The sequence below is a fragment of the Pinus tabuliformis genome, chromosome 2_1 (genome assembly GCF_031772625.1).
Source record: "Pinus tabuliformis cultivar Carrire ecotype Pingquan chromosome 2_1, CPIR1, whole genome shotgun sequence".
Classification (NCBI taxonomy): Eukaryota; Viridiplantae; Streptophyta; class Pinopsida; order Pinales; family Pinaceae; genus Pinus; species Pinus tabuliformis.
In genome coordinates, this window is record NC_142299.1 from 548,779,077 (window position 1) to 548,788,721 (window position 9,645).

The following is a 9,645-nucleotide window of genomic DNA, read 5'->3' on the forward strand; positions in this document are numbered from 1 at the left end:
GCCTGTAGCCACACTAACTTCCCATAAAGTTTGAACCAATAACCTTCACATCACGAAGTGACTTAAAAATACAACCAATCACCATTTATTGTAAGCCCCATGAGCTCAAATACATGATCTTTAAAAAAGAATTAAATTTATTTTTTTTGAATAAAAATAAAAATAAAAAAAATATCATTAATTTTAGACTTAATATTAACAACAAATATTTACTTTTCAACAAATTAGTCTTGAAAATAAAATAAAAAATATACTTAATTAGTTTTTTAATAAATAAAAAAAATGTAGAAATAAGATAACATGAGGTGGGGTGGGTTGTAGGAGTGGTGAAGGTAATTCTGTATCACAATGAAATAACGGAATTAATATAATGTTACGCTAAGCACACAATTCCCTAGAAGCATATGCCCTCCTCTAGGGTTCAATGTTGAGACCTAATGTTTCTCAAGAAAGAAATATCTTTGGTCCTTCGATTATTGTAATTAAAGTGATTATTCCAAACAACTTGAAAATCTAGAGGTTCTTAAAAAAGCTTAATACTTATGATTTCCATCCTATTTTGAGACAAAATAATAACTTAGTTGATTCCTTGCCTAAAGTAATCCTCATAATCCCAAAATAAAAATAAATATTTTTTGGGAGAATAATATGGCACTCAAAAGGAACTGATATAATGCAATACCCTTTATGAAACGATGTGGAATAAGGATAATTGACATGCCCCTATATCGGCCATCATTACTACAGAAGTGTGCAACGTACAACTCTGAGATCATTACCACTCTTGCTGTTGTTTGTGCTCGCTGATTTATATGCCTGACCCGCACAAATTACGCTTACATTGAAATCATCGGACATAAACATAGTCTGCACCTCTCGTCGTTTACCGGGAGAGCAGCAGACTTTTCGGATACTAATTTTGGTCAAATTTATGGCTTCGAGTATCTTTTCCTCGGGGTGCTGTCCCATGGGACCTTCTTCAGTCACCTGGCTAGACGCAGGTTTGTGGCAGGTCTGTCAACTGTTTTGACAGAAACGCAATAATATACACTTTCTCTCAGGTCTTTCTCAGGACTCCTGAACTGCCATTTCAAATATGGTCTGCTGTATTAATTTTTTTAAGAACAGCCAGACAGAACAGCCGGACATTGACCATGCAAACATTACTTATCACAGAAATATATTTACAACCAGTTAACAGTAGACTAGGCAAACATTACTTAATACACAAATATGGGTATATATATTCATTCAAACATTAAACACACAAGTATATATACATTGAGATAACAGGAGACTTACATCAGATATATCCTTAAACAATTAGTCTTTTTTCAAGTCCAGAGAAGTATGATTATCTAAATATAGGCGAACCAACAATTACGGAGGAAATGGAAATGTTCCATGATAAACCGTTATAATAATTAGAATAGTAAGATGTTACTATTCTATCGAAAATTTATGATGGAATTTACATAGGACTTTCCTTTAGTTCCAGTAGTTCGAATGAACTTCCTGTATTCATTAAACGTCATCTGCCCGTATCTTGGAGGGCTGGATTCATCGATCAGCTCTTTTATAGGCCCGACTTCCTTTTCCCCACTAGGGTTACAGAAAACTACAATCGACATTCGTTCCTTCTTCTTGTTAACTACGCAACTGTGTTCCACGCTTTTGTAAATTCCGTTTGTCAATATCTGCACAAAAGATAATAAGAAACCTGAAGCCATTTTGTCCGTGTCCATGGATTTTAACGTAATATTATTTGAAGCACTCACCTCTATTTGATCGCCTAGGCTTATCGTCAAAGCATTAGCAACAGGCCGCACGGGCACCCACTAATTATTTTTTCGAACTTGCAGGCCAACAACATCATTCTGTAGTAGAACGGTTATTCCTCCAGGGTCGGAGTGAGGGGAGAGCCCATAAGTCAATTCCGGCTGTGGACACACGGGATAATAATTGATTCGAACGCAAATTCCAATGCTCTCCTCATTGCCAAAAGCTTCCTTTAGATGGTCCGGAGGCAGGCCCATATTCTCTGAAAACACAGATAGCAAGGTCTTGCAAAGCCCCAACGTTTCTTCACAGTACTCCTTCATTCTAGCCCTGTCATGTAAGCAAATATCACAAACTGAGAAAACATTATCGATGTTTCATGACCGCTCACAGTGAAAAAAGAGCTTTGAATCCAAGCCAGCAGATTCTTGTTTATTGTTATTAAGCATGTGACTAACTTTGTAAAACCTAAGCTAACAAAAATGGCGAATTCAAAGCTACCCGTCCAGATTAACTAAAATACTATCCACAAAAGCATTTATATTTTAATTTGAAAATTTAGATGGATCAATCTTTAGGTTTTACTTATCTATGAAATAAGCCCTACACATAAGCCCTAATTCATAAGCCCTAATCTTTAGGTTTTACTTATCTATGAAATAAGCCCTACACATAAGCCCTAATTCATAAGCCCTAATTCAAGGGTGTTAAGGAGATTTGACCTTAACCAACTAAACTATCCTTTGAAACTAAATCCATTCTTACTAATTATAAGGTTAACAGAACTATCTACAAATATAAAAACCATAACTCAGATCTCCCCAAATTCAGATCCATTATGAGTTCAACGGTCTGAAAATGTCTAGGTGTGAAAATTTTATATTTAAGAACAGATTGTAAGTCATTTCCTATTTACTATACATCTTACAAAACCGCTTTATAGAGTTAAAAAAAAATAATATACACATCTCTCTAAGTGCCGTTCCATGAAGCGGCCTGCACAAGCAGGTCCCCGAACTGAGAAGCACATCATAATAATCAACATCCCTATCCAGGGTTAATAAGGTACTGGTTCTTCTTCTGATATGTCGGACGAAATGTGGAAAATCAAATAAACAGCAAATTGGTGTACTGTTTTGTTTTATTTTGACAATCCAACCTATAAATATTATTTTCCCTAAACTCTAATAATTGAAATCAAACAAATAACTAACAACAATCCCAGAAGAAGCATGAAAAATGCAATATTCAAAGCGGCCAACACATAGATGAATCTTTTGTTACCTGTATTCCTCTGGTTTAGAAGGCCATCTGTGCTCCTCTCGTATGCAAAGCGGCAAAAAATGATGATAATAGTAATCGCCCCAGTCGAGAGTCGCGACTTTGTTCACACCAATTCGACTGCCATATCCAACATAAGTCACAGGATCATTGGCGTGCTTTTGTTTCTCCTCCAATGGCAGACGAAAGAACTCGCTCGACACCTCACTTGCGGCCTCAAGCTGCTCCGGAGAAATCCCATGGTTAATCACTTGGAAGAATCCCCACTCTTTGCATGCATTTGATATTTCTTCCATGGTCTTCCTCCGGCGTTCGTCATAGAGGCCCGAGAGATCTATGATGGGTATTTCCTCTTCCACCACCCGTTGCCCGATGGGCTTCTCGTCATCAGGCCTGATGTATCTCGAAGGCAAGACTTGGATGCCGCTTTCTGCAATACACTGGACTCTCTGTATTGGCTCCGGCCAATCCATGGGAAACGATGCTCAAAACTCAATCCACCTTAGATAAGTTATTGGATATCAAAGCAATGACGAGGTTGCTAAACAAGTAATGATAGCCATCCCAGGGCTTCTCGTCTCAGACATATATTGTGTTGGGAGACTTCAGAAGTAGTAATTAGAATAAGAATAGTAATTAAGCATTGTGTTTGATTATTATAATTTGTCATGAAATATGTGTTTTATAATTTCTGCCACTAAATATATATCTTCTCATCTCTATTATTAAATATATGAAAAAATATTTTAGGCGGCCTCCTGCCATTAGATTTATATATTAAATAGCTTTTATGACTATTTTAAGATTTTTTTTGGTTAATATTTCTCCGGATGAATTACCTATTATCAATCCAAAATCTAGTAAAAAATTTATCATATGTACTTGGTTATCTAAATTTCTGTTGTGCTGTGCTTGTACAGTTGTTTACTTTGTTGTAGTTGCTCATTTACCATCCATTCAAAAGCTGATAAACAATTATCACTTTTATCTAATTATCTAGTATACTTTACTCTGTTGTATACTCCTATTTACTGTCAATTCAACACTAACAAACAATTATCACCCTCACATCTCATTATCGAAATTTATGTTATGCTCAAGTGGTAGTTTTTTGTGTTGTATTTCCATGGACTACGGTTTACAATAGTTTGCCAACGAGATTCCTCTCGTGCCGCAATTTGCCGCACGGTATAAAAGTCAATGTATTCCTCTCCGGCGGTAATTCGCCCTTAAATAAGATATTCAACATTATTTGCATGGCATGAAATGATGGGTAGTCCACTTGGTTTAAGGATCCCGGCCAAGTCATTGGAGGTGGTTCATCAAATGGTATGCGGCCCCTTAGGGTGGGCCCGCTAGGCATGTTACGTGGAAAAAATAAAATGATAATAAGCAATTTTCCTATTTCAAAGATAAGGAATCATCACATTCTCGAGCTCTGAGCGAAATACTTTTTAGGGTTAATATTATGGTATGTATATTTTCATAGTGAATAATATAATGTTGTTGAAAATTTCTACAAATTTGTATATTTAGAAGGGGTTTTTTTTTTTGGCGAAAACTTCACCCATTTTGACAGATAAAAAGGTTAATTTTATGAATTTAATATCTTATTAATTGAAATTGAAATTGAGTTAGAAAAAAAAAAAATCAATTATTAAAAATAATTTTAATTAACGAAATAATTTTAGTCATATAAATTTGTAATTAACAAAAAAATATTAATGTTATATCAATTTTGATTTATAGGTTTGTATTAAATTATAATTTTTACATTAATATAATTGTTTATCTTTTTCACTCCAATTTCTCTCAAATCTAATGGAGATCTCTTTGAATTAAAAATTTCAACTATAAACTCTTCACAATCTTAGTACATATTTTTTTTGAGAGTATTTATACATTTAAAAACAAATTTTAACCTAACAACAAAATCATAGTCTAACAAAAATTGTTTGGCTGATATATATATATAGATAACAACGCCTCTCACACTCTAGGCCGGCCGCCTTGGGGGCTTTGCTGCTTAGGGTTCGTCACGACCCTCCATATCTTCAACTCGTTGTTCCACTACATATTTAGTGATGTTTGAAGTGGGCTACGATGTCTCCATCTCTTTTTTGGCCACTCGGGCAGGTGTGGGTGAAAGAGTGGGTTGAGTGCCTTTCTTCAAGGCCACCAGAGGGGTCGTGCACCTCTAACATCTACCAAGGTTTGATGAGGGGCATCACGTGCCTCAAGTTTGGTTAGGGTTTGTTGAGGGGTCAACCTAGTTAGGTTGGTCCGTGACTTGGTTCAGGTTTTCCTGTGGAGTTGGAGGCCTAGGGCATGGGTCAATGCCATGTAAGCCATGAGCATATCCATGTTAATGTAGTTTGGGTTGGTACATATATGAGGTGAGCTGAGTCGTTTTAATCGTAGTGGTCTGAGATGCGCAAGACCAATGTGGTCGAAAGGGTTGTCGTGACTCGGTTATGCATGATTGTGGTATGGTTTGTTGTCCAGTGTCGAGGAGGACCCTAAGGGATAGTAGATGGAGATCTCATCAACCTTTCTCGGTTGCTTCTCGAGTTCCAGACACAACTTTCAACTGGTCTCTCATGGTTCCTCAAGAGAGAGCAACGTTTTTGTTGATATTCATGAATAATCTTGTTTTTGTACGTACATGGACAATTATGTTTTTGTTTGATATTACAGTTAACAGTTATTACTGGTGATGTAGTTATTCCTTTGTTTGGCATCACTTCGTACAATTTTTATTCTCATCGAGAGTCACCCATAGACTAATTGACTTTATGCCTGATTCAATTTTTTGTTAATTGTTATGGTGTTGTTTCTACTCATGGTGTTGAAAAGATAAAAAATATTTGTATTCAACATTATCCACAAATATAATTTTTATAAAGATACTCTATTTAGATATTAAGTATTACATAATACAATTTTTCAATGTATACACCAATGTAAATTTTCTCTTTTATATAAGAGAAATTTTCTTAAAAAATAAATATAATTAATGAAAACAAGTAACCATGAATCATTTTTAGACAAATATCCTTTTTTCGAGTAGTAAAAATGTTTACAAGGTAGAGATAGTTTTATTTTATTAATAAATAAAACCATATTAATGAATTTAAAAACGAAGAAGTAAAATACTGTGAAAATAAATGATTCCAACCAAGTCTGAAGAGATAAGATATATGTTCATTACGCAACTCCAGCACCTCCACATAAGTAACCTTCAGCTGAGCGAGCCGGCACCTTGACATTGCAACCAACCGTAAGAAGTCAAGTAGACCATATATCTCACGTGGGTTTTTCCGCTTGTCAACATAGTCCTGCACTGAAACACTGCTGTGAGTTAGGTATAGGTTTCCTCAATAACTATGAGCTGTTGGTCCGCTGCTTTACCAATAGACAAACTACATCATCGGGGCAATGTGTAGACAGACGGAGTCGGTTGCTAGTTTAATATTTGATAATGTCGAGTAAGCATTGGAAAATCAATACAGCATGGGAATCTCAGCGAAGCATGGGAATCTCGTGGGATGCTACTATTGATGGGGCCATTAACAAATTGAATGTGCGGTAGATCATTGAATCAGAAAGTTCTTATTACTCACTGACGATGAATTCGACATTAGGAAAAGCGAAAAATGGATCTTATCTGCGCAAAAGCAATGTATGGTAGATTTGAAATTAAATAGGATATTTTATGTATAATTCAGAAATTTATGGCTATGTACAACTTCCTATAATTCAGAAATGTATGTCTACGTAGAACGGTAAATCTTTGAACGGTACATCTTAGATGATAGCTCTTTATAATTTTTTTCATCATCAAAGTTATTCATAATTACATAAGGGTGGATGGTCTTTTAAATAAGAGATGGGTAAGGTAGTTTGTAGGCTAAAGAATAGAATAAGTAATACTTAAATAATAAAATATGTGAAGTTTAATGCGTATATTCTAGAAATATAACGGATATAGTGAAGCTAATTTTTTGACACGGAGAATATTTATAATATTTTGGAATAATTAAATTAAATTAAATTAAATTGTAGATAAGATTAAATATTTAAGTATAAATTAAGTGTTTTTGTTACAAAAATAAAATAGAGGTAGATTTCGAATTTTTTTATCATACAGAATTATATGGTGGTACAAAAAACTATAGATAATATTTTAGATAAATAATTTCATTATCAAATATATTTATAATTTAATAGTCAACTTTAAGTTAAATAAGAGAATAAGAAAGGTAACTAGTAAGTTAAATAATAGAATGAGAAAAGATTAAAGTAGATTGTAGATTGATTTTGGAAATAAGATGGATATGCAATTCAATTGTCAGAATTCACTCATATCAATCACATTTCCGAAATATTCCCTAGACAATCTACATTAAACTTTGTCTATTCTACAACCTCATTCATGTTTATCATGTATTACAAATATTTTGGAATTTGTAATGGAATTATGCTAAGTATATAGGTCTATATGGACCAATTAAGTGCTCGAAGTTCAAATAAACTTTTTTTGTGAAAATGCTAAATAATGCGGGCTAGTTCTGCAATTAGTAGGATATTTTTCTTCTCATTCAAATGGATAGCCATAAATAATGTGATTGATAAATACTTTTATTATCAAAGTTATTCATAATTAAACTAGCCCAACCATATTAGTAAACATGGGTTATATTGGTTGATATACACAAATAGACCTATATCAACCACATTAATAATTATTACTCCTATAGTACAAATTTAGTATTAATATTAATATTCATTATTATATAATTATAATAATTATATGAGTGAGGGTAAGTCAAATATTCAATTGAATGAGCATATTTTAACATTGAAACCTATTATTAAAACAAAATACTAAAACACAATATTATTATTATTATTATTTATTAATATTAATATTAACAAACTTAATATTTTAATCCTAATACTAAGACTCAATACTAAAACCTAATACTCAAAGCAGAATATTTTCAATCTCATATTATGAAGCCAAATATTTTAAACCCATTGTTATAAAACTTAATATCATAAACTTTTAAGAATGTATTGAATCACACAATAATAATGATAATAATAATAATGTCAAGTCCCACTAGCACAATTGGATGAGGATGGGCCTCGTTAGGAAAGCGACCTAGGATCAAATGTCATGAGGGTGGTTGTCCCTATGTCAGAGGGAGGAGACATGCTGAAAATTCTAGTCAGCTTAGCGCTAGTGTGGCCCAGGCTAGCTGCAATCCCCGGGTGACTTTGATACATTAGATGCCCCTATGACACAGTTCCTCAACTTATAGGCCAAGTCTAGAGGATCAAAGAAAACTTGAAAAATAAAAGAATAATAATAATAATAAGGCAACATTAATATTAATATTATTATTATTATTACGATTATGATTATTCATCCTCAATTTTGTTAATATTCATATTATTATTAATAATATTAATTGTGATCGACTAAGAATGACCTTAGCTATGTATGGTTGAGAATGTTTGACTTTGGTCAACCATGGTTGAGTATAATTGAATATGGTTGAGATATGTTAACTGAGGATCACTATGATAAATATAGGGTAAACATGGGGTTGACCAAGTTTGATCATGATCAACTATTTTAATGATTGCTATCAAGGTTGAATTTTTGTGACTATGTTCGCTAATGTGGTTGGCTATGTTTGACTATTAATATTAATCAATATTAATGATAAGAGATTATTTTGACAAGAGATGAGTGTTGACCATCAAACATAGTCAACAACATTATTAAATGTGGATGACTATTTTTGTAATGTTGCAATTCAACGTTAGCTAAGTTGCAATATAATGTAAGATTGCGACAGTGATTGTCACATTGTGATGATGTCTGACAGAATGAGATGTTAGATGGATTTCTCTCACATTCCATTGTCACAAAATGTTTGATTATTACTATTAATCAATATTATGAATAGATGATTATGTTTAACCAATTTTAAGGAGTGTTTATCACCAAACATAGTCAAATATAATTGAAAATAGCCAACCCCATTAGTAAATGTGGTTGATTGATTTTAATACCCATTATTAAAACCCTAATATTAAAGGCCAATATTTCACACCGAATATTCTAAAACATAATTATAAAAAATTAAAATTAGATATTATTAATATTATTTATTAATATTAATATTAAAACCTAGTATTAAAATCCAATACTAAAACCCTAATGCGAAAACTACAATGATAAAATCTAATATTATAAAACATAATTATTAAAAAAGAAATCTTAATAATATTATTTTATAATATTATTGTTAATAAACCTAAAAGTATAAATCTTAATATTAAAAGCTAATATTTTAAACATAACATGATATAGCGTAATATAATAAATTATAAATAATATATTTAATCATATAATAATAATAATAAAGTAGTCAACCTTATTATTATTAGTAGTAGTAGTATTCAACTTAACTAATATTAATAGTATTATTATTATTATTGTTTATTATGACTGACCAAGGATGATCTTGGTTGAGTCAAGTTGAGAATGTTTGACTTTGGACAACCATG

The 9,645-nt window shown here is 32.6% G+C and overlaps 1 pseudogene across 1 annotated transcript; it reads right to left on the reverse strand.

Moving 5' to 3' along the window:
- Positions 1-1,234: 1,234 nt before the first annotated feature.
- On the reverse strand, positions 1,235-3,665 carry LOC149201524 (jasmonate-induced oxygenase 1-like; annotated as a pseudogene). The gene is made up of 3 exons (XR_016253436.1): positions 3,064-3,665; positions 1,779-2,109; positions 1,235-1,697 (listed from the first exon to the last, which is right to left on the reverse strand). The product of XR_016253436.1 is annotated as a jasmonate-induced oxygenase 1-like (transcript).
- Positions 3,666-9,645: the final 5,980 nt, after the last annotated feature.